The sequence below is a fragment of the Carassius gibelio genome, chromosome B3, assembly GCF_023724105.1.
Source record: "Carassius gibelio isolate Cgi1373 ecotype wild population from Czech Republic chromosome B3, carGib1.2-hapl.c, whole genome shotgun sequence".
NCBI classification, from domain to species: Eukaryota; Metazoa; Chordata; class Actinopteri; order Cypriniformes; family Cyprinidae; genus Carassius; species Carassius gibelio.
In genome coordinates, this window is record NC_068398.1 from 52,853,733 (window position 1) to 52,877,466 (window position 23,734).

Below are 23,734 nucleotides of genomic sequence, written 5' to 3' on the forward strand. Positions count from 1 at the left end.
AGCTCATACCAGCTACCTATTACCACTGAACCGTCACCCCACACTGTTAAGGGGATCGTTTTAGCATGGTCTGCAACAGTATATGTCGTCTGTGTAAGCCTCTGCCAGCTCCTTGTGTCAGTTTGCTTCTGAGAAAGTAACTGCAACACCTTCACCTTCACAGACACCTTAAAAATAAGATTAAAAATTAATGAACTCTACAAAAACAAAACACCACAAACATACAATTGTTATAATTATTTATAAATATTCATAATTGTAAAAAAAATATAATTTCTATATTATTTATTGTTTTGTACTATTCAAATATATAAAAATAACGCCTATAATCAAAATTAAACCAATTTTACACATTACATAAAGTCTCACATCCATAAACATTTAAAATTAAAATAAAAACACTTATCGTAACCCTTTTCACACATTAACAAACCACCTAGAAGTTTTTATTTAAGAAACAGACAATGTTACTGGAAAAATAACTATTTCCTAGACTTTATCACCAAAACTACTATAAAAATCCACCTAGCTCTACACTAATTTTGAAGACCTTCATTGTCTTAACCAAGTGTACTGAATTCACATTTGAGCTAAAATCTGCAAAACATTGTCTCTCCAAAACCAACATTAAACTATGGTAGACCGTTCATTATACACTAGGGCTGGGCGATTGATCAATTTTATAGATTAACTGGAATGTCTAGTTTTACATCGGTTTGTATGAATGCAATTAAGTTTTCAAAAATATCATATATGGTGTTGAGTGCAAAAGAACCGGTGAACCATTTTCTTCAGCTGGTTTATTGAATCGAACTGTCCAAAAGAACTACTGGTGATCCGAAAACTGATGCAACCAGTTCTTGAACGAATCAATCTTTCATTCGTTATGTGGCTCGGTGTTCATCTTCAGTTCTCTCTTCACAGCAGTTCAGTCAGTGTACTGTTTGAGTAAATTAATTACTCCAGGATATTGGTTTGTTTGAACTCAGAGAGAGTGTCAGCCACATTAAAAAAGTTAACAGCTCAAGTCATTTGTGGATTAATGCGTATTAGAGACACGAACCGTTTAAAACGATTCAGATCGTACACTCAGTTTCAATGGAGGGACTGAGAGCTCTCAGACTTAATCTAAAATATCTTAAACTGTGTTCTGAAGATAAACGGAGTTCTTACTGGTTTGGAACCACATGAGGGTGAGTTATTAATGACATAATTATGATTATTGGGTGAACTAACCCTTTAATGAGCAAACAGTTTAACAATCCCAAATGTGGGGCAGAAATCAGAGTGGTGTTCACAGGCCAAGAAGCCAAGCACACAGTAATCAGCCAACCAGCAAACAAGTACGAGGGAAATCCAAAAGGCAGAACAAGACAATGGGAAAGCTCGGTAAGGCAGTTAAACTGGCAATACTCCGAAAAGGCCTGTTCACAGGAGGTGATCACAGAAGCAGCAGAGGGAGTGGTAACAGTCAGAACTTGGGCGAGGGCTCCCTCTGCTGGCGTGGCGTTACATAATTGAACTATGAACAAGCCTTTAACATGTAAAACAGGAACATTAACCCTCTGGAGTCGATTCACACGTATACGCGTTATGAGACATTTTCTCCTGATAACCCCAAACTTAAATTACACTTTCAGTTTGATCGTACAGATAAGAGCAATACATCAATAGAATCTGTAAAGGGTCTCCTTGTATACATTCATAATAACAGAACTTTGTCCATTTATAAAATAAAGATAACAAACAAGGTGTGCAGTCTGCAGCATTTGTCTGCGGTGATCTTCATTTAGAAACGCGTCATTAAAATGAACTGTAACTCAGTAAATACTCAACGAAGAGACGTGAGAGATTATCTATAGAAAGCTTGACATGTCTACTTTTAAACTAAACAAATACTACCGAAAACAAAAATTCTGTGATAAAGTAATCCATATGAAAACATTGCGATGTCCAGTCTTTCATTTCTCCCTTCATTATGTCTAATGCGACTACGCCCAAACGCTGAATGCGCTACTGAGATGATAATGTTCCACTGATGCGTGCGGCTTGAATACGCCCATACAACAGAAAACAAAGCAGCGAGACTATTCAAATTTTTTATTTTACTGTTTGCTTCGCGATGAGAGGAATAAGACATAATTCAATAATTTCATAATTAAATATATTCTATATATAAATTGATTTTGTCCTTACATTCTTGTTATTCTGAATATTCTGGTTGCATTTGAGTGTTACTGTACAGCATTTTATCAGGATTGCATTTCGGTTGTATTGAATTGTACTGCAGTTGTACTATATATTGCAGTACTACTGCAGGTTTATCGCAGTATAATCGTAGTACTACTTCAGCAGTATTGCAGTAAATACTGTAGTTCTATTGCAGTTGTTTGTTAGTAATACTACAGCTCTTCTGCAGTTGTATTTCAATAGTACTTAGAATGCATTGCAGTAACACGACAATAATGCAGTTTTTCGTGTCCAAAAAAAAACTTTATTTTTTCTACAAGTAACAAAAACTACAGTAATTTTCTGTAAGGGATACAAAATTATACCATATATATATATATATATATATATGTGTGTGTGTGTGTGTGTGTGTGTGTGTGTGTGTATATATATATATATATATATATATATATATATATATATATATGCATGTAAAATATGAAACAATCATGCATTTTATGTTATTTAACATTTTTTACTATCTATAATAATGTAGTAAGTATATATATATATAAAAAATAACTTTAAAGTACAGCAAACACAATCAAGTGTGTATATGTCTGTGGACATATACACACTTGACATTCAAATAAAAAATTTATTAAATACAATATCGATCTGAATGTTGAAACTATAACAAATCCTAGGCTAAATCATGAAATATAATGAAGTACACAAACAGAAGACTTGAGACACAAAACATGTCAGAATAAATATTAAATACAGTATACAAATGTAACTAAATAAATTATACAATATATACACACACATATAAAACAAAATAACACTTTTATTTTTTCCCAAGTTAATTTTTTTTTTACTAATGTTGTGACAGTGACAAAAAAAAAAAAAAATTAGCAAAAATATATGTTGCGACTAATACAACTTCATCTTATCATAAACTAAAAAAAAGAAAAAAGAAATAAAACCCCCAAACCATTCTAATACTCAAGTTCTTTGAAATCCAAGTCTATGTCATCAATATTGTCTTGAACATCGACACCTTCTTTTTTATTAGTACAAGCAGTAGTACAAGGAGTACAGAGCACACTGTCCTTCTCACTGTGGACTTGCAATAGACGTACAAGGCATACTGTGCTTGTCAATTTCGTCATTTGAGTGCACAAGTTTGTGACAACCAGGCACAACACTGCTTCTGGCCTCACACATGGACTTTTGTGCAGCATCGTCTACAAACTGTACATTTATCATGACTTGACCACACATATCAATCTGCGGTTTTCATGGCCAAATGCTTTTTAAAACCAATTCATTGGACTCATACCTACCACATGTTGGCAAACCTAATAGGTTGCAGAAATTGTCATGGTCCATTTGATTTTTACTGTTTTGTGCTCCTATTTCGATTGTGATGTGTCCACGTAACAGAGATGTAACTTTGGAAGTTTTACAGAAAGCTCTGCAATTTTTTCACATCGAAACATATTGGTTTCCAGATTCAAGAACTCCAAAGTATGGTATTGTGGACACAAGTATTTAATTCTGATATCTGTGTCCTCAATTTCTCCTTCAATACTTTCTCGTTCACCTTGCTCTACTTCTCCTGAACTACCACAGTCATCAACAATGGAAAAGGTAGTTTGCACAGTTGTGCTCAAACAAGATGTTTGTTTGAACAACCGTACAGACACATCTGTAAGCTCATACCAGCTACCTATTACCACTGAACCGTCACCCCACACTGTTAAGGGGATCGTTTTAGCATGGTCTGCAACAGTATATGTCGTCTGTGTAAGCCTCTGCCAGCTCCTTGTGTCAGTTTGCTTCAGAGAAAGTAACACCTTCACCTTCACAGACACCTTAAAAATAAGATTAAAAATTAATGAACTCTACAAAAACAAAACAACACAAACATACAATTGTTATAATTATTTATAAATATTCATAATTGTAAAAAAAATATAATTTCTATATTATTTATTGTTTTGTACTATTCAAATAAATAAAAATAACGCCTATAATCAAAATTAAACCAATTTTACACATTACATAAAGTCTCACATCCATAAACATTTAAAATAAAAATAAAAACGCTTATCGTAACCCTTTTCACACATTAACAAACCACCTAGAAGTTTTTATTTAAGAAACAGACAATGTTGCTGCAAAAATAACTATTTCTTAAAGACCTTATCACCAAAACTACTATAAAAATCCACCTAGCTCTACACTAATTTTGAAGACCTTCATTATCTTAACCAAGTGTACTGAATTCACATTTGAGCTAAAATCTGCAAAACATTGTCTCTCCAAAACCAACATTAAACTATGGTAGACCGTTCATTATACACTAGGGCTGGGCGATTGATCAATTTTATAGATTAACTGGAATGTCTAGCTTTACATCGGTTTGTATGAATGCAATTAAGTTTTCTTTTTAACATCTGCCGATGCTCCACCCAGGGCTCCTGTGAGTCCGAGTGGGCTCAACCCTCCCCTGCGCGTTTTCCATAGAGACATGCTGCTGAGAGAGAGAGATGTTTCGCCCTACGAAATGAACAAGACCACAGCACACAATACACCCGCCAAAAAGCAAACTGAATACGACATGCTGCTGAGAGAGAGATGTTTCGCCCTACGAAATGAACAAAACCACAGCACACAACACACCCGCCAAAAAGCATACTGAATACTTGTGTTTCAAATAAACAATATAGCATTTTGTTATCTTCCTGTGGTCTTTCTGCGGTGCCCCTTAAGCGCGCAAAAAAACCTATGTAAAATTTGCTCCAAAAATATCATATATGGTGTTGAGCGCAAAAGAACCGGTGAACCATTTTCTTCAACTGGTTTATTGAATCGAACTGTCCAAAAGAACTACTGGTGATCCGAAAACTGATGCAACCAGTTCTTGAACGAGTCAATCTTTCATTCGTTATGTGGCTCGGTGTTCATCTTCAGTTCTCTCTTCACAGCAGTTCAGTCAGTGTACTGTTTGAGTAAATTAATTACTCCAGGATATTGGTTTGTTTGAACTCAGAGAGAGTGTCAGCCACATTAAAAAAGTTAACAGCTCAAGTCATTTGTGGATTAATGCGTATTAGAGACACGAACCGTTTAAAACGATTCAGATCGTACACTCAGTTTCAATGGAGGGACTGAGAGCTCTCAGACTTAATCTAAAATATCTTAAACTGTGTTCTGAAGATAAACGGAGTTCTTACTGGTTTGGAACCACATGAGGGTGAGTTATTAATGACATAATTATGATTATTGGGTGAACTAACCCTTTAATGAGCAAACAGTTTAACAATCCAAAATGTGGGGCAGAAATCAGAGTGGTGTTCACAGGCCAAGAAGCCAAGCACACAGTAATCAGCCAACCAGCAAACAAGTACGAGGGAAATCCAAAAGGCAGAACAAGACAATGGGAAAGCTCGGTAAGGCAGTTAAACTGGCAATACTTTGAAAAGGCCTGTTCACAGGAGGTGATCACAGAAGCAGCAGAGGGAGTGGTAACAGTCAGAACTTGGGCGAGGGCTCCCTCTGCTGGCGTGGCGTTACATAATTGAACTATGAACAAGCCTTTAACATGTAAAACAGGAACATTAACCCTCTGGAGTCGATTCACACGTATACGCGTTATGAGACATTTTCTCCTGATAACCCCAAACTTAAATTACACTTTCAGTTTGATCGTACAGATAAGAGCAATACATCAATAGAATCTGTAAAGGGTCTCCTTGTATACATTCATAATAACAGAACTTTGTCCATTTATAAAATAAAGATAACAAACAAGGTGTGCAGTCTGCAGCATTTGTCTGCGGTGATCTTCATTTAGAAACGCGTCATTAAAATGAACTGTAACTCAGTAAATACTCAACGAAGAGACGTGAGAGATTATCTATAGAAAGCTTGACATGTCTACTTTTAAACTAAACAAATACTACCGAAAACAAAAATTCTGTGATAAAGTAATCCATATGAAAACATTGCGATGTCCAGTCTTTCATTTCTCCCTTCATTATGTCTAATGCGACTACGCCCAAACGCTGAATGCGCTACTGAGATGATAATGTTCCACTGATGCGTGCGGCTTGAATACGCCCATACAACAGAAAACAAAGCAGCGAGACTATTCAAATTTTTTATTTTACTGTTTGCTTCGCGATGAGAGGAATAAGACATAATTCAATAATTTCATAATTAAATATATTCTATATATAAATTGATTTTGTCCTTACATTCTTGTTATTCTGAATATTCTGGTTCCATTTCAGAGTTACTGTACAGCATTTTATCAGGATTGCATTTCGGTTGTATTGAATTGTACTGCAGTTGTACTATATATTGCAGTACTACTGCAGGTTTATCGCAGTATAATCATAGTACTACTTCAGCAGTATTGCAGTAAATACTGTAGTTCTATTGCAGTTGTTTGTTAGTAATACTACAGCTCTTCTGCAGTTGTATTTCAATAGTACTTAGAATGCATTGCAGTAACACGACAATAATGCAGTTTTTCGTGTCCAAAAAAAAACTTTATTTTTTCTACAAGTAACAAAAACTACAGTAATTTTCTGTAAGGGATACAAAATTATACCATATACTATATATATATATGTGTGTGTGTGTGTGTGTGTGTGTGTGTGTGTATATATATATGTAAAATATGAAACAATCATGCATTTTATGTTATTTAACATTTTTTACTATCTATAATAATGTAGTAAGTATATATATATAAAAAATAACTTTAAAGTACAGCAGACACAATCAAGTGTGTATATGTCTGTGGCAAAAAAAACTAAACAAAAAAACATTCAAATAAAAAATTTATTAAATACAATATCGATCTGAATGTTGAAACTATAACAAATCCTAGGCTAAATCATGAAATATAATGAAGTACACAAACAGAAGACTTGAGACACAAAACATGTCAGAATAAATATTAAATACAGTATACAAATGTAACAAAATAAATTATACAATATATACACACATATAAAACAAAATAACACTTTTGTTTTTTCCCAAGTAAATTTTTTTTTTACTAATGTTGTGACAGTGACTAAAAAATAATAATAATTAGCAAAAATATATGTTGCGACTAATACAACTTCATCTTATCATAAACTAAAAAAAAGAAAAAAGAAATAAAACCCCCAAACCATTCTAATACTCAAGTTCTTTGAAATCCAAGTCTATGTCATCAATATTGTCTTGAACATCGACACCTTCTTTTTTATTAGTACAAGCAGTAGTACAAGGAGTACAGAGCACACTGTCCTTCTCACTGTGGACTTGCAATAGACGTACAAGGCATACTGTGCTTGTCAATTTCGTCATTAGAGTGCACAAGTTTGTGACAACCAGGCACAACACTGCTTCTGGCCTCACACATGGACTTTTCTGCAGCATCGTCTACAAACTGTACATTTATCATGACTTGACCACACATATCAATCTGCGGTTTTTCATGGTCAAATGCTTTTGAAACCAATTCATTGGACTCATACCTACCACATGTTGGCAAACCTAATAGGTTGCAGAAATTGTCATGGTCCATTAGATTTTTACTGTTTTGTGCTCCTATTTCTGAATTCTGATATCAGTGTCCTCAATTTCTCCTTCAATACTTTCTCGTTCACCTTGCTCTACTTCTCCTGAACTACCACAGTCATCAACAATGGAAAAGGTAGTTTGCACAGTTGTGCTCAAACAAGATGTTTGTTTGAACAACCGTACAGACACATCTGTAAGCTCATACCAGCTACCTATTACCACTGAACCGTCACCCCACACTGTTAAGGGGATCGTTTTAGCATGGTCTGCAACAGTATATGTCGTCTGTGTAAGCCTCTGCCAGCTCCTTGTGTCAGTTTGCTTCTGAGAAAGTAACTGCAACACCTTCACCTTCACAGACACCTTAAAAATAAGATTAAAAATTAATGAACTCTACAAAAACAAAACACCACAAACATACAATTGTTATAATTATTTATAAATATTCATAATTGTAAAAAAAATATAATTTCTATATTATTTATTGTTTCGTACTATTCAAATATATAAAAATAACGCCTATAATCAAAATTAAACCAATTTTACACATTACATAAAGTCTCACATCCATAAACATTTAAAATAAAAATAAAAACGCTTATCGTAACCCTTTTCACACATTAACAAACCACCTAGAAGTTTTTATTTAAGAAACAGACAATGTTGCTGCAAAAATAACAATTTCTTAGAGACTTTAGCACCAAAACTACTATAAAAATCCACCTAGCTCTACAATTAATTTTGAAGACCTTCATTATCTTAACCAAGTGTACTGAATTCACATTTGAGCTAAAATCTGCAAAAACATTGTCTCTCCAAAACCAACTAATTATTGTGGACATAGATTATAGCGATAAATCGATTATATAGATTAACTGGAATGTGTAGTTTTACATCGGTTTGTTTGAATGAAATGAAGTTTTCTTTTTAACATCTGCCAACGCTCCACTCAGGGCTCCCGTAGGTCCGATTGGGTTCATCCCTCCCCTGCGCATTTTCCATAGAGACATGCTGCTGAGAGAGAGATGTTTCCCCCTGAAATACGAAATGAACAAGACCACAGCACACCCGCCAAAAAGCAACCTACAGCAGTGTTTCACACGGCAAGCGTGAGCTGAGCATGAGCAGCGCGTGAGCGTAAACAGAGTATTCACACTGGAAGCGTTTGTACAGTTTCACCAAAGTAGGGTTGTACGGTTTACAGGTACTACGGTAGTATCTCGATACTAAGGGTCCAAAATACTGGTGGTGCCACTTTATTTTTTAAACGGTAGTATCGTCATTATGGTTCTACCGTAAGTACTGTTTTATGTGGCTTGTGGGGCAGTTGCCAAAACTTATGAATACTTGTGTTGCAAATAAACAATATAGCGTCTTGTTATCTTCCTGTCATCTTTGAGCGGGCAAAAAAACCTGTGTAAAATTAGCTCTAAAAATACCATATATGGTGTTGTTTTTTTTCCGAAAAGCATCTGATTCAGTTCATTTAATTATAATCTGTTCCTGTGAATACAATGAATTTGAATACAACGTTTGACTGCGAAAATCACTTGAAAAAGAGGAATTAGGCTACTTCGGATTTTTACCTGATAAGACTGGAAAACCTATTGATGACGGAAAATCAATCTGCCGTGAATGCCTACAGAGAATTCAAGCTAAAGGGGAAACACCAGCCACCTCTTCAAGCATCTTTGGACACATACCACATTTTTACACAAGGGTTAGTGTAACTTATTTACCTTAAATAATTTATCTTCATTTTTGACGACGTCCTGTGTTGCATATTATTCACGCTATCTAGATAGAGGGACTAAAAAATTTGTAAAATTAGCAGCTTAAACACTGCATTTTAAAATGATAACTTTATATAGCATGTATATATTTTTGTTGATCTTTTTTCCACCTTCTGGATGAATGATTTTCATTCTTTGCAACAATCTTTGCGACGAAGAACGTTGTTATATTCATTAACATGACGACATATGCAGTCTGTTCTCATCAGCCCTTTATTCATTAATAATGTTAAAATCAGCTTGTTTAGTTCCTAAAAATATTTGTGTTTTAAACGAATTGAGTGAGTAAATTGTTAAATGAGCCATTCACGAAGTTTCGTGTGAGTAATCACTTGCTTCATTCCTGCCTCCTTTCTTTTGAATGGCTCTGTCAATAAATCATTAAGACCGACTGCCACCTACTGGATGTTGTAGTTTCCCATTTTAAGGTAGTCCATAAAATTATATTTTTTATACAACATTTCAAATGTTTGTATTTGGCATTTTATATTTAAAACTTCATATATAATAAATACTTATTATTTATGCAGTTGTAATTGCAGTGTCACTTCAAGTGCAGCTTCTGTGCCAATTCTGCAATTTTAAAACAGACTGATTTAATTTGATTGATTAAATTATGTCATATCAAACTGTTTTTATTTTATTAAATTTACAGTACTAACATAAAACGTTATTGTAAAAACAATTTTCTCTATTCTATTGTATTAAAAAAATACGAAATGGGCTATTGAATATAGAATTTATTTTTAATATTCAAATTTTTTTAAATATTTTACAACCAAACAGAATACAAGTAATTAATTTCATATTGTTTATTGTTTTGTTTTTTTCAGAATCAGATCCATGCTGCCCCAACTGGTGCCCAAAGCCACAGTTAACCCTGCCACCAGCAAGTCGCAGGCCATCTTCGACAGCCTCTTTGACAAATCCAAGAAATGTAATTCTTAATGCAATGTTTATACTTAGTACACTGAGAAGAGTTTCAGTTTGCATGGCTTCGTTACTGTACAGGTGGAGGGCATGTATGGCACATTTTAATTAGTTGCTTCATGACTGTTCTTGAGTTTTTAAAATAGCCAGTTTTTAATTCCCATTAAAAAATATATAACGTTTTATCTTGGTTTATGTTAAATTAATTTCGATAAATAAATTGCGCCTGACTATTAGTTGCAGGACCAGCCAAACTATGAAGAGAAGTGCGACTTATAGTCCGGAAGATACGGTATACAATTTTTTTTTTTCATGTTTGTAATTTGCATCTTGTTCCCTGTTTTTGTGTGTATTTATTGAGTCAATGGCTCCATTTCTGTAACTGTGGAACTGAAAATAAATCAAATGCATAAGTTTGTCACGTCAATCGTAAGTGAACACGTGTGTAATATTTACATAATACAATATTTACATAAGCTGCAATAATGTATGGACAATGAACTCCTTATGTTGTGAGTTTGATAAACTGTTTTAAGTTATAATTTGCTTATATGGCAATTTAACAAGTTAAAATGGGTAAATCTTCAATACATAACTTATCTTCATTTTCTTCCCTGACATACTGTTGTCACTTTAATTGAGCATCAGCAGACCGACCTCAATGGGAACAGAAGATGATTTACATGGCACTCCCATCACAGTAAGCAAAATATCTCTAAACTCTTAGGATCTGTATTATCTTTTAGTCTACTTTTGTAAGATTGAGACCATTGCACCCTGAGACTTTTCAAACGATACCAAACATGACTGAAAATATTACTTGCATTCATGTAGAAGGTTATTGTCTGTTTCTCAGGAGATCAATGTATCTGAGGTTCTTTCATCCTTACACTCTCATAAATATATTCATTTTAAGTAATCATTCAATAAAGAAATCAATAAACAAGCGAGTCACTCAGCCAATAAAATAAAAATAACAGTTAATTTTTAAATTCTGTCTGTGACTCTGTGAAAGCGCATGCTGGAGAAGCACATGCAGATCAGAGGTGCACAGTAAATGAAGATTAAACAAAAACACAAATGTATGATTTCTGTTAACACCCTACGGTTAACCCTGGCTTAATATTATAATTTAAATCGCGCTTTGATATAATTTCTGTATTTTATTACATGCTGCTTTAAACAAATATCAGAGCTCTGTATATATCGTTACACATTAAAGGGATAGTTCACACAAAAAAAGAAAATTAGATGTTTATCTGCTTACCCCCAGGACATCCAAGATGTAGGTGACTTTATTTCTTCAATAGAACACAAATTATTATTTTTAACTTCAGCCGTTGCAGTGTCTCAGTCATTCAATGGATGGCAATGGTAACAGAATCTATGAGAGAAAAAAAAATGCACAGACAAATCTAAATTAAACCCTGCGGCTCTTGACAATACATTGATGTATAAAGACACAAAACAATTGGTCTGTGCAAGATACTGAACAGCATTTATATCGTTTTTTTACCTCTGATTCACAAAATGTCTGAACTCGCTGAACTCTTGTGAACACACTTGAGGTATCCTCTTCTTCTACTTACTTACTATGATAATCGATTCAACCTAACGTAACTTAAACACATACATTCGTTTTGTGCTATAGGTAAATGTGTACTCCACCCCAAAATGAACATTTTGTTATTAATCACTTACCCACATGTCATTCCAAACCTGTAAACGTTTTGAACAAAAGACTGGTTGATGAAATTGTGATGAAACTATGAAACGAGTTGAGTGTCATCAGCAGTGGTATGAAAAGCCATGTTTCCCCTCACGCAGCTCGAATCTCTGGCACTCGACAGATCAGCCTGGCACGTCACCTGTGTCACTGCAGTCGCTCAAATACATCAAACCAACCAAGATAGACTATCCGAGAGATGCATCAACAGACACCAGAGGGTGGCTGGTACCCCCCTGGTATCTGGTTTTCCTTCCTCCATCTGCGCAAGAGTGTGCAGCTCAAGGATCGGATTCTACGCCCACAAGAAGTGGCACCATCGACAACATCGCTGAACCAACCCCCATCCCATTCACATCCCTGGAGCAAGCATCACCATCGAACACGATGGACAGCTAAGAGAGTGAGATGGTGTAAGCACTTGGATGGGATAAATCCAGAGCACTAATTCCACACGTCACATTGCATTTTTTATAATACACACCTATCGTATCATTTCAGAAGATTTGTCTGCTGGGGTCATATGGATAACATTTTGTGTAGTGTATGAAGCATCAGTTTGAGGAGCCTATTGCATCCTATTGCATTATATAAGCTCAAGAGAGATTCGTGTGACTTCGTGTGAAGATCCTAAAGTACAATGAAGAGCTCACAAAGAAACATGGGGTACACAATCTTTAAATATGAATCACTCATACAAGGCAACTTAAAAAGCCTTTTCACCCTTCTGAGGGCGGTACATAACGTAACATCAGCATACACATTTTAAGTGTGTTGAGCAGGGATGCAGGAGGACATTTTATTATATGAGGTCATACAAACAACACATTTTGCAGCATGAGCTGTGTAGTAACAAAGATAGGCCCTAGTGTGCTCTGTCTTGTGCGGTTCATTGTTTCTACTTATGTGTTTCTACATGGTTCCTGTGATTGTTCCTAGTGAGATTTTATATCATTGTTACGCCTTGAAGAAGTCATTGTATTACCTGTGAGTGTTTGTTTGTAGTTAGTGTTCTAGTGTTTAGAGTCTTTGTTTATCGTGTCAACCCAGTCTTGTTTAGTTATTTAGTCTCTGCCCTTGTCATTGTTTTCTGCGATTGAGTTCATCCCTACCCTCCACATAACAGAATGAACCGCCAAACCAAGAACTCAGCAGACAGGATGTCCTCCAATCTTCAGCGTCAATTGGAGTTCCGGCAGCAATGCTGGTTGTCGTCCCCGACTGACAAGAGGAGTGTCACCCTCCCTGTATCGTCCCAGGGTGAGTGGATCCTGCAGGATTATGCCCGGCTATGGGAGAGTTTCTCCCGGGAAGAGCCCCAGGTTTCCCCATCGAGGTCCCCACCTTCTGCCCAACTGCCACTGATCCCAGAGGGCCATATCCTGGCCGTTGCCGCACTGGGGGATCAGGGAAATCCCTTGCCGAATCCTGAGGCGCCTCCCACACCTATCAGTCTCCCCAAGAAGCGAGGGAGATGACTTTCGTGGGAATCTGCCTCGGAATCATTGGCGTCAGAATCAGCCCTGCCTGAGACCAAACTCCCCCAACCAGTCTCAGACCCAGCTTTGACCTCTGCACCGAGGCCAAGGAGAAAGAGGAGGAAGAAGGGATCTTCCGGTCCTGCGTCTCTGTCTCCTCCTGAGTCGGCGATGCCCCCCGAGCCAGCAGCAGTGAGTGCTGGCGTCCCCGAGCCAGCAGCAGTGAGCGCTGAGAGAACTGTGTCCAAGTCAGCAGTCGTGAGGGCTGAGGAGAGAGCCGCAGCCGACTCTGCAGCAGAACCGGTACTGCAGTCTGTCTCGGCTCGTAAAGAGATGCCTGTTGTCCTTGCTGTCAAGACTCTGTCTGATTATTTGTCTCATCTAGTTCAGATTTTAGAAGTCCCTGCCAGTCCTGTCTTGTCCCCAGACCCTGTCCCCAGAGATCCCGAGCCAGCCGCAGTTAGCGCTGATCCCGAGCCAGCTGCAGTGAGTGCAGTTCCTGAGCCAGTTTCTGTCTCCACTGATGTTGTCATGCGTCCAGTAGATGTTGTCCAGTGTCCAGTAGATGTTGTCCAGTGTCCTGTGATTTCTCCTGTCATGTCCTCTGATGTTGTCCAGAGACCACTCCCCACCCCACACCACCCAGACCTGCCCGGACCCCTCGTCGTCTGCCTTCGTCCCGTCCTTCTAAGACTCCTGATCCACCCACCAACCATGGACTTCCCCCCATAAACTTTGTTGTCCCGCCTCCTCCCCTTCCTTGTTTTTTTTTATTTTTTATTTGTCACCCTAACCCTGCCATATTGTATTCATGTTTGCCTTTGTTGTTATTTGTCATGTCTTGTTGGCTTTTGTCTCTGTCTCAGTCAGTCATGTCCTGTGTTTGATGTTCCCTTGAGGAGCGTCTGGAAGCCGCTCCTTAAGGGAGGGGTTCTGTCATGATTCTGCCTTCATGTCCTGACTTTCCTCTAGTCTTGAGGCAGGATCATGACAGACCCGTGTTTTGTGTACAAGCACATGGCCTTGTCTTTGGGCCATGTGCTTGTGTTGTCTTGTTCCCTTGCCCCGCCCCCCTTGTTATCCTAGTTTTGTCGTGATTGCCTTACCTGTGCCACCTGTTGTGTCTTGATTAGTCTCCTTATTTATATCCCCTAGTGTGCTCTGTCTTGTGCGGTTCATTGTTTCTACTTGTGTGTTTCTACATGGTTCCTGTGATTGTTCCTACTGAGATTTTGTATCATTGTTACCCCTTGAAGAAGTCATTGTATTACCCGTGAGTGGTTGTTTGTAATTAAGTTCTAGTGTTTAGATTCTTTGTTTACCGTGTCAACCTAGTCTTGTTTATTTAGTCTCTGCCCTTGTCATTGTTTTCCCCCTCGTGGGTTTTGTTTTCCCCTTTTTTCCTGTAATAAATCCTGTGTTTTGTGCATTCCTACCCTCCACATAACGTAGTGCTCCTATAATTGAACAGCTCAGAACTTCAGCAGAGCACACTGCTTTGGACGCAGATGAAGATGGTGCAGATGATAATTTGGATGACCTTTGCCCTGAGGGGGTCATGAACAGGATTGTCACATGGCATGTTTGAGGTCCAGGTCATCTCAGACGTTTAGTTCTGTCAATTATGTGGTTCAGGAAACCTCATCGTTGATTCAAGACATTGTGGCAGATCTGCAAAACAAAACTATGTCTGTTTTTCAGAGTTTAGGACATGAAGATCTTCCAGAGGTAAACGTCCTCAGAGAGGAATTTAATATTGCCTCTAAACCATTTAAATATATCAAGTCTAATGTCAAGCAAATTAAATAGTTCACAAAGTCTGGCAACTTCATTGAGCCAGTTGAAGAAGTGTTTCCTGGAGTGTCATATATGCCACAAAGAGCCTTAGACACAGGAGTAATTAGACAGCTTGCTGTTCAGGACACTTTTCAAAGAGTGCCACTCGGGCCCCTTTTGTGGAAAATTCTTGCTCTGGCATACTTCAGGGAGCACTCCAGTGGCAACAAAAGAACAAATACAGATGTCTTAAAGACATAAAAAAGCTTGCCTCCAGAGTTGCTGCCAAGTTTGAATTCACATTTTCTGTTGGCAGTGTGTCACGGGATACCAGACAGGGAGGAACTATTGCCACGGGAAATGTTCCAGGTTGGGGCAGTTGGGCGTGACACCAGGCCAGTTCCGGGGTTTACCCCATGTATTATGTCCGGGTGCAGCGTCGTAATGAAGAGACGAGCTTCAGCTGTGTGATTGAAGGGAAGTCAACGGCGATTGGGACACAGGCTGATTAGGTGGATTATAAGGGGCATTCTGACATGAAGAGGGAAGAACAGAGTGGGAACGGGAACAGGACAGGAACGGGGACAGAAACGGGGGGACGGAACGGATGGATTAGTGCCATGGGGACGGTACGGAGCTGATGGATTAATGCCGCGGCGACGGAGATGACGGATTAATGCCGCGGGAAGGTGGAGGAACGAATCTACAGAGTGAACTGGATGAGGATTGGAGAGCAGATGAGCACCCCTATTATCTATGCAGCAGTTAAGTGCCTTTGGATATTCTTCTGTGAAACCCCCTTGTCTTTAATATTCATGGGAGTAACTGTCAGTGGATAGTGTTTCTAAATTAGTCAAGATATGGACTGAAATCTCTTCTAAATATTCTTCAGCGTGTGGAGATTTAAGTTCTAGAATGGTAGAAGATGCCGGCTGTGACCGTAAGTGAGATCTATATTTACTGTGAGTTTGCTGAGTCTGCAGTGTCTAGTGTGAAGTGAACACGTGTGATTCTTTGAGGTGATCTATTGTATGCACAAGTGTGGGTGGATAATTCTCCTGCCCACCCTGAAGAGATGCCGTTAGGCGAAGATCCCTGTATCACTGCCTGTTCAATCACCTGCTGTTCAAGGAGGAACTGTCTTGGGCTCGATCCTACTATACGTAATTTTTACTGGTTTGGAGAGGAACTACTGTGCTACTCCCTTGTCACTGTTATGCAGGTATTGGCCATTGGCTGCCCCGAAGAGGAACCATTACTTGCCATCGATTGCTTGGAAAGGAATTGCTGAGCGGAGATCTCTATCAAGAGCCCCCACCACTGCTGGACCGAGGGGAACATAGTTCGAAATCTTTCATCATGTGTTTTAGCATTTGCCTTAACTTAATAAAACTGAACTTCTATACTTACCTTGCTGTCCGTCTGCGGTGTCTCTGTCTAAATCTGTGTTAGTGAGCAATTATCCTTTGCCGAGATAATCCATCCACCTCACACTGATTAGACAGCATGGTTATTGCTCAGGTGTGCCTTAGGCTGGCCACAATAAAAGGCCACTCTAAAGTATTGATTTTTTTACTGTATTTGGGGCAGAAAATGTATATATTTATACCACTTCATATAGTTAAATTCACAAAAATGAGTGCCGTTTCCCCCCCAAAAAAATGTCCATGATTACAAATGTGATAGTTTGTTTTAACAACAGCTCAGACAAGAAGTTAATTAAAAGGTACATAACATACACAGTTTCACCTAATCTCATGATAATATTTAGTATCTATAGAGTAGTACTGCATCCTTCATATATCCAAAAAGTCTTTAGTTTTATCATATTTATAAAAGAGAAATACAGCTTTCCGATTCTCTCCGAGCTCCTGGAGGCGTGCCATGAGCGGAGCTATAATATTGATGTTTTGTGTTGTTTCCATTAACATTTATTCACTTATGTGCTGATTTCCAACAAAAGACAGAAATCTGATGCAGTTATACTTAATTGAATGGGGTCTTTTATCACTGGAACCACTCCATTTTTAATAGCAAACGATGTGTTGACTTGAGCCTTGTTAATAAAACATTCGTCACTCAAATGATTCTTTCAAGAGATTCGTTCATTTTTATTTCGTTCACCAAAATGATTTGTTCAGAATCCTTCACTGATCATTTCTTCGTATTACACAAAATATGCCAGCAGGTGGCAAAAAAGAGTGTATATGTGCTATGTCTTAAATCAACAAAACGTATTCAATTGTTACAACAACTAATCTGACTTTATCAAAATGTGTGCATAAACGCATTCAATATATAGTTACCAGTGTTGGGCAGTAGCGTCGCTACAAGCAGTGAAGCTACTAGTTTAACTACATTTCTCAGTAGCTTGGTCGTAGCTTCGCTGCTTTCTGAATCAAATAGCTTTTCAGTAGCGAAGCTCTTTTTTTTTTACCAAGTAGTGCGGTAGCTTCCACACAAGCTACATTTTCGCAAGCATTTCTGAAGATCAAACTCAAATCGGAAAATTCAACGGCAAAGATCGCTGATACTGGATCAGTAGTGATGCGACGGCGCTACTTCATCTTGTTCATGTTTATGGTGGATAGCAACCAACCATCATTATGATGCATTACCGCCACCTTCTGCTCCGGATGGTACCACTCCTTTGCCAGTCACGCAAAAAATTATTTGATGAAATGATGGCATAGGATGAGGTCGGAGAACAGTTAATCCCGAGGAGTGAGTCGCCGTGGCAGTTCATCAACAAGTACATGACACTGACCGAGATAACAGAGAAAATATGTTTTCAGATGCTGCTTGTAAAAATCATCAGGGTCCACCCTTACGAAAGGAAAATATATTTACCAATATATTTCTTAAAATTAAAATATATTGTAATATATTATTTTCCCTTTTTATTTCTAATATTTTATATATTTGAATACATTTAATATATTGATGACACATATATGATATAATATATTGCAAAATATACAAATGATTGCCGCTTTCAATATATTGCAATATATTGGAAAAAATAAATATATATAAGAATATATGCCTAATATATTACATAATATTTTCCAATATACTGCAATATATTTTTGTTTCATAAGGGCCAGACTGGCCATTTTTTTGTACTGTTTGGAGGTCTTGCATTTTGCTCTGCAAAGGCCTACAGTATATTAAGCATGCCCATGCAACAGGTGCATACACTTACTTGTGCGCACATTGTTAATTACATGTATTTTGATCGTTTTTGTTGCCAAATTGATAAGGAACACAAAAAACAATTAAACTAAACAATTACACCTGCCTATCTGTTTGACTGACAGTTTTAAGCACTGAGATAGCATTGACTTGTAATAAAACGTGTCCAACATAAAAATGTCATTTTAAAAGTAGCTTAGATGTAGCAAGCTACTGTTAATGTAGCTTAGCTTGCTACATTTCCCAGGGGGGTAGCTTCAGTGTAGTGAAGCTTCATTTACTGTAGAGTAACTGGTAGCTTAGCTCACTACATTTTCCAAGTAGCTTGCCCAACACTGATAGTTAATTAAGTTGTTCAGATGAACAAAGCACAAGGTTTTCTTGCCTAATTAGCATTTTAATTGTTTGGTCAGACAGTTTATATATTATATATTCACATTCATAAATCAGGGATTAAACGTGGAGTTCTGTATGCTAAATATCAAAACAAGCATATGTGCACAGTGCCTATAACTGCGCTTTGTATTTTGTGAGATTGACATGCTAAATAGCAGACTAACCCTGTTTACTCTCATTCATTACGTTCACAAACGAGATAAGCTATGTACCAGTTAATTTCCTTCACAAACGACATGTATTCGTTCATTCAACTCACTCACGAACGACATGGGTACCAGTTCATGCATTTCATTCATGAACGATAAGATCTCTAGATCTAGTTCAGACTCATGAAACTCATTCATTGAAGGGCATATTTGTTCACTACATTCAACATATCACATGCTCTGTCACATCTCATACTCGAAGGCTATTGGCTCGAGGTTGAGTGATTCTTTGACAGGATGAAATGGTTCAGTTATCCGGTTCACCGAGCTGCGCATGCGAGACTAATAGTGCCACGCTTCTGTGGAGGGAGGAACTTCACTGAACGTGAAATATGAGTCAGTGGATTATGTGAACGAGAATGATTCATTCACCTAAAAGATTCATTCAAAAAGAACGATTCATTTACGAACGACACATCACTACTTGTTTCCCATTATGCATACTTTCAATGTGCTCTAGTCACCTAGTTGACTAAAATGTCACTTGAAATGAGTGTGCACAGAGATATTTAATATGGGGTCATTTTTAGAAACACAAAGGAGATACTCAATGTGTAAAAACAAGAGAACATGAAGTTTTAATTCAATCAGAGAAGCAGTTGTGTAACGGTGGTGGTCCCCAATGTTTAATCGTAGTAACTAAAGCAAGTAATTAAAGCTCAAAACCCACCGATACATAAATTGTGATCTGCATATGAACACACAGGAAAATTACAAATAGATTAAATAATAACTTTCAGAAAAACTTTTCTTTAAGTCAGCAGACTATTATTTAAGTTGAGGTCCTTCTCAAAAAAATTACCATATTGTGAAAAAGTTCATTATTTTCCATAATGTAATGATAAATTTAACTTTCATATATTTTAGATTCATTGCACACCAACTGAAATATTTCAGGTCTTTTATTGTTTTAATACTGATGATTTTGCCATACAGCTCATGAAAACCCAAAATCTCAAAAAATTAGCATTTCAGTTGGTGTGCAATGAATATAAAATATATGAAGGTTTAATTTTTATCATTACATTATGGAAAATAATGAACTTTTTCAAAATATGCTAATTTTTTGAGAAGGACTTGTATATTCACAAAAACCAACAGAAGAAGATGAATGAAGGAAAACAAAAACAACCTTACAATCTTCCCTTCTTTTCACTGCCTTTACGTAAACAAAATACAAACTATCATCAATTAATAGAGAAAGAGGTTTTCCACATACTTTTCCACTTGTTCAACTCAATCTAGAAAGATCACCCAATATACAAGGCCGGAGAAGAAGTTTTGGAGCTTCGGCAGGCTTTTAAAAAGGTAAGATAAACTGAAGTACGAAGTACCTGCGGCAGGCAAACCAGTCTGGTAATGACGTTGCAACCGGGGGCCAGTGCACAACCAATTTTATCTGAGGTTTGGGCTTTCATACCCGGTCTGTGCAAGCAAATTATCTGAGACACTCGACCACACTTGCCTTCATGTACCGTCCTCGTCAAATTTATTTTCCTTTTTTTTTTTTTAGTTTTGGCTCTCTTTTATATAATTTCCGCTGCTTACACCAAATTTGCAAACGAGTAGCAAAAGCTGGTATGGATTCATATCCATATCGCCACAGTTGCTCATAATGATGCTGTCTAATTTTACTACAGGGTGTCAGTGCTCTGATCTGATGAACTAGATCAGTAATCATTAAATCATCAACCTTCATTCAGTTGTACTAAGATGTTTAACTATTCGCTGTTCTTTTTCTTTATTCCACTGTATTGTAATTTACATGTTTATTTTAATGTGCATGTTTATGGGAGTTATTTATGTTCGAAATCTCGTTAAGAATAAATGTTTTAACATTTAAGTCAAATTAATTTAACTAATTTAGAGAAAAAAGCTGTTTATGAGAAGAAAAGCCTGCTTTAAGTTAGTGGAAAAACACTTTAGTTTAGGGTCCAATTCTTACTGTTAACTAGTTGCTTATTGGCATGTACATTGGCTGTTTGTTAGCACATAATGCCTTATTCTAAATCAGTTGTAATTAACAGTTAGTTAATACTGAGAACTGGAACTTAAACTAAAGTGTGACCAAAACATTGATGTTAACTGATATTTATAGATGAATGCTTTCAAGTTGTTTATGTGATCTAATCAGCATGAATACAATCGTCATGCCTTTCTATTAAGTATCTCTGTATGGACTGGACTTTTTTTGCAGATAAATTACATTTCGTGGGACTCTCTGATGCTTTGGATATGACTGAGTTTAACATCAGGGAGAACATCAGAGGTAATTTTGCTCTCACAAACCAAGTTTATTACCACAGTTTACATTATCTTCTAAAACAGCATGCAGGTTTGAATTGTTAAAAAAATACTTATGTGCAACTGGAGAGAAAATATGCTTCTTTTTTTCACTTAAATTTCTTTTGATCACAGTTGTTGACTTGGTAAATGGATATCTTATACTAAATCAGGTTTATGTTAATATTCTGATATTTTTGACAGTAACATGACGAGAATATTCAACAACTCTTTAATATTAAGAAACACTTTACAATACGGTTTAACTAATATACATGTGCCTCAAGTAAAATCATAGCATGATGTATAGATGAATCTGATTTATTAAAACATGCAGCTAGAAACTGAAATGGCTTCAGCTCATTGTTTTTTCTTCTGACACTGTCAAAGCTCATACATATCTGTCAGAATGACTTTCCTAACTTTTTACACCCAAGCATTAATGTTTTGCCTTTAATCTCACACAATTACTCAGCATGTGTTTAAACATATTTTACCAAGAATAAAACTCTGAATAAATTTTTCATTATCTGTATTATTTAATGTGTATATGTATGTAAATCATGCATTTCATTTGAACGGGACTTTTATTTTGTTCTGGTGGTGTGATGTCATAAGGATGCGGCGCGCTTCTGCGTCTGTATTTCAGATCAGCGAAGGTTTGTGTTTTTAAAACAATTAACGTTACTGTTATAGGTTAACAAGCGATGTAAAGTTAAATCATTATTACGGAATGCAGCTCTGTAATGCTCTATCTAACATGAATGAGGTTATTTGTGTGAGTAAAGGGTGTCCTCAGATGAATCAGTTAAAGGTTCAGTTTATAATAAACACCAGTTCACCCGCTGACAACAAATGATAGAGAAACTATTCAAGAGACTTTTTATTGAAATCATGGCTGCAAACTGCGACTAAAACAGTTACTATTAAATTGCGAGTTATGTTACTGCTAGCGTTTATATCGTGCACAACTTAATTAAACAAACTACAAGAGGCAAAGCATTATGACTAATGCGGTTTCTTCTTAACAAGAGCTTACGTCTATCTGAATTCATGCTTGGGCAAAAACAATAGATTTTTTTAAATAACCAATACATTTTTAGTTTTAAAGATAATATTATTATTATTTTTTTTGTTTACCAAACCTTGTAAAATGATGATCTTTGTGCAAAATATGTGTAAAATTATCATTAAAGGGTTTTCTCATTATATACAATCTATCTATAAACTAAATCTAATTTGCATTTTAATGTGTTTTTGGGGCAACATGTAATGAAAAAAGAAGTGTAATAATGGGAGTAATAATTGACAAGTCTTTCTATAGTATTTTATAGGATATTGAAATATAATTTATTTCCCTGTTCATTTTTTATGTCTCCAAAAATGCTTTTAGTCACAATGTCCTCATATGAGGACATGTATGAAATCAATGCCCTGTTTCGTAACAGAACATGATGTTTTGATTTAAAACCCCATTATATTTTAATGAGATGTTGATTTATGACTTACAAGTAAAAAAATAGACAGATTTAAATAATTACATAATATAATCATATTTCCATAAGTGTCACTAAATTAAAGGGTTAGTTAATCGAAAAATCTAAATTATTAATTACTCGCCCTAATGTCGTTCCAAACCAGTAAGACCTCCTTTTATCTTCGGAACACAGTTTAAGATATTTTAGATTTAGTACGAGAGCTCTCAGTCCCTCCATTGAAGCTGTGTGTTTACAAGTTGGAAAAGTCATTTAGTTCCCAATTTAAGTGAACCTTAGTTCCCAGGTCATCTACAAGATGGATTAAAATGCTGATAAAGTCAAACAAAGATGATAAACACATGACAGCATGATTGAAATGTTAAAGGGGGGCTGAAATGCTCGTTTTCACTCAATATCCTGTTAATCTTGAGTACCTATAGAGTAGTACTGCATCCTTCATAACTCCAAAAAGTCTTTAGTTTTATTATATTCATAAGAGAAAGATAGTCTGTACCGATTTTTCCCAGAAAAATACCACAGCCTAGAGGCGTGACGTGTGGGCGGAGCTAAAGAATCACGAGCGCCAGTAGGCTTTTGCGTTGAGAGCGTTTGGAAGCTGTGACACAGATCCAGAGGCTGAAATTTAACAAGAGCAGCATCAGCAACAACGTCTCTATGTGGTATGTACTAAAACTGTATATATTTGCTT

General features: G+C 36.6%; 1 protein-coding gene across 3 annotated transcripts in view; it reads left to right on the plus strand.

Moving 5' to 3' along the window:
• LOC127951937 (gastrula zinc finger protein XlCGF7.1-like) overlaps positions 1-23,734 on the plus strand; it is a 201,670-nt gene that overhangs the window by 170,430 nt on the left and 7,506 nt on the right. Inside the window, exon 1 of one of the 3 annotated variants that reach the window (XM_052550097.1) lies at positions 22,132-22,206. The exons of 1 other annotated variant lie outside the window; for it this stretch is intronic. The gene's annotated coding sequence lies outside the window, so the exon portion shown is untranslated. Of the gene's footprint in view, positions 1-22,131; positions 22,207-23,362; positions 23,706-23,734 lie in introns of those variants that run through there. One more of the 3 variants, XM_052550096.1, reaches the window with a different exon arrangement.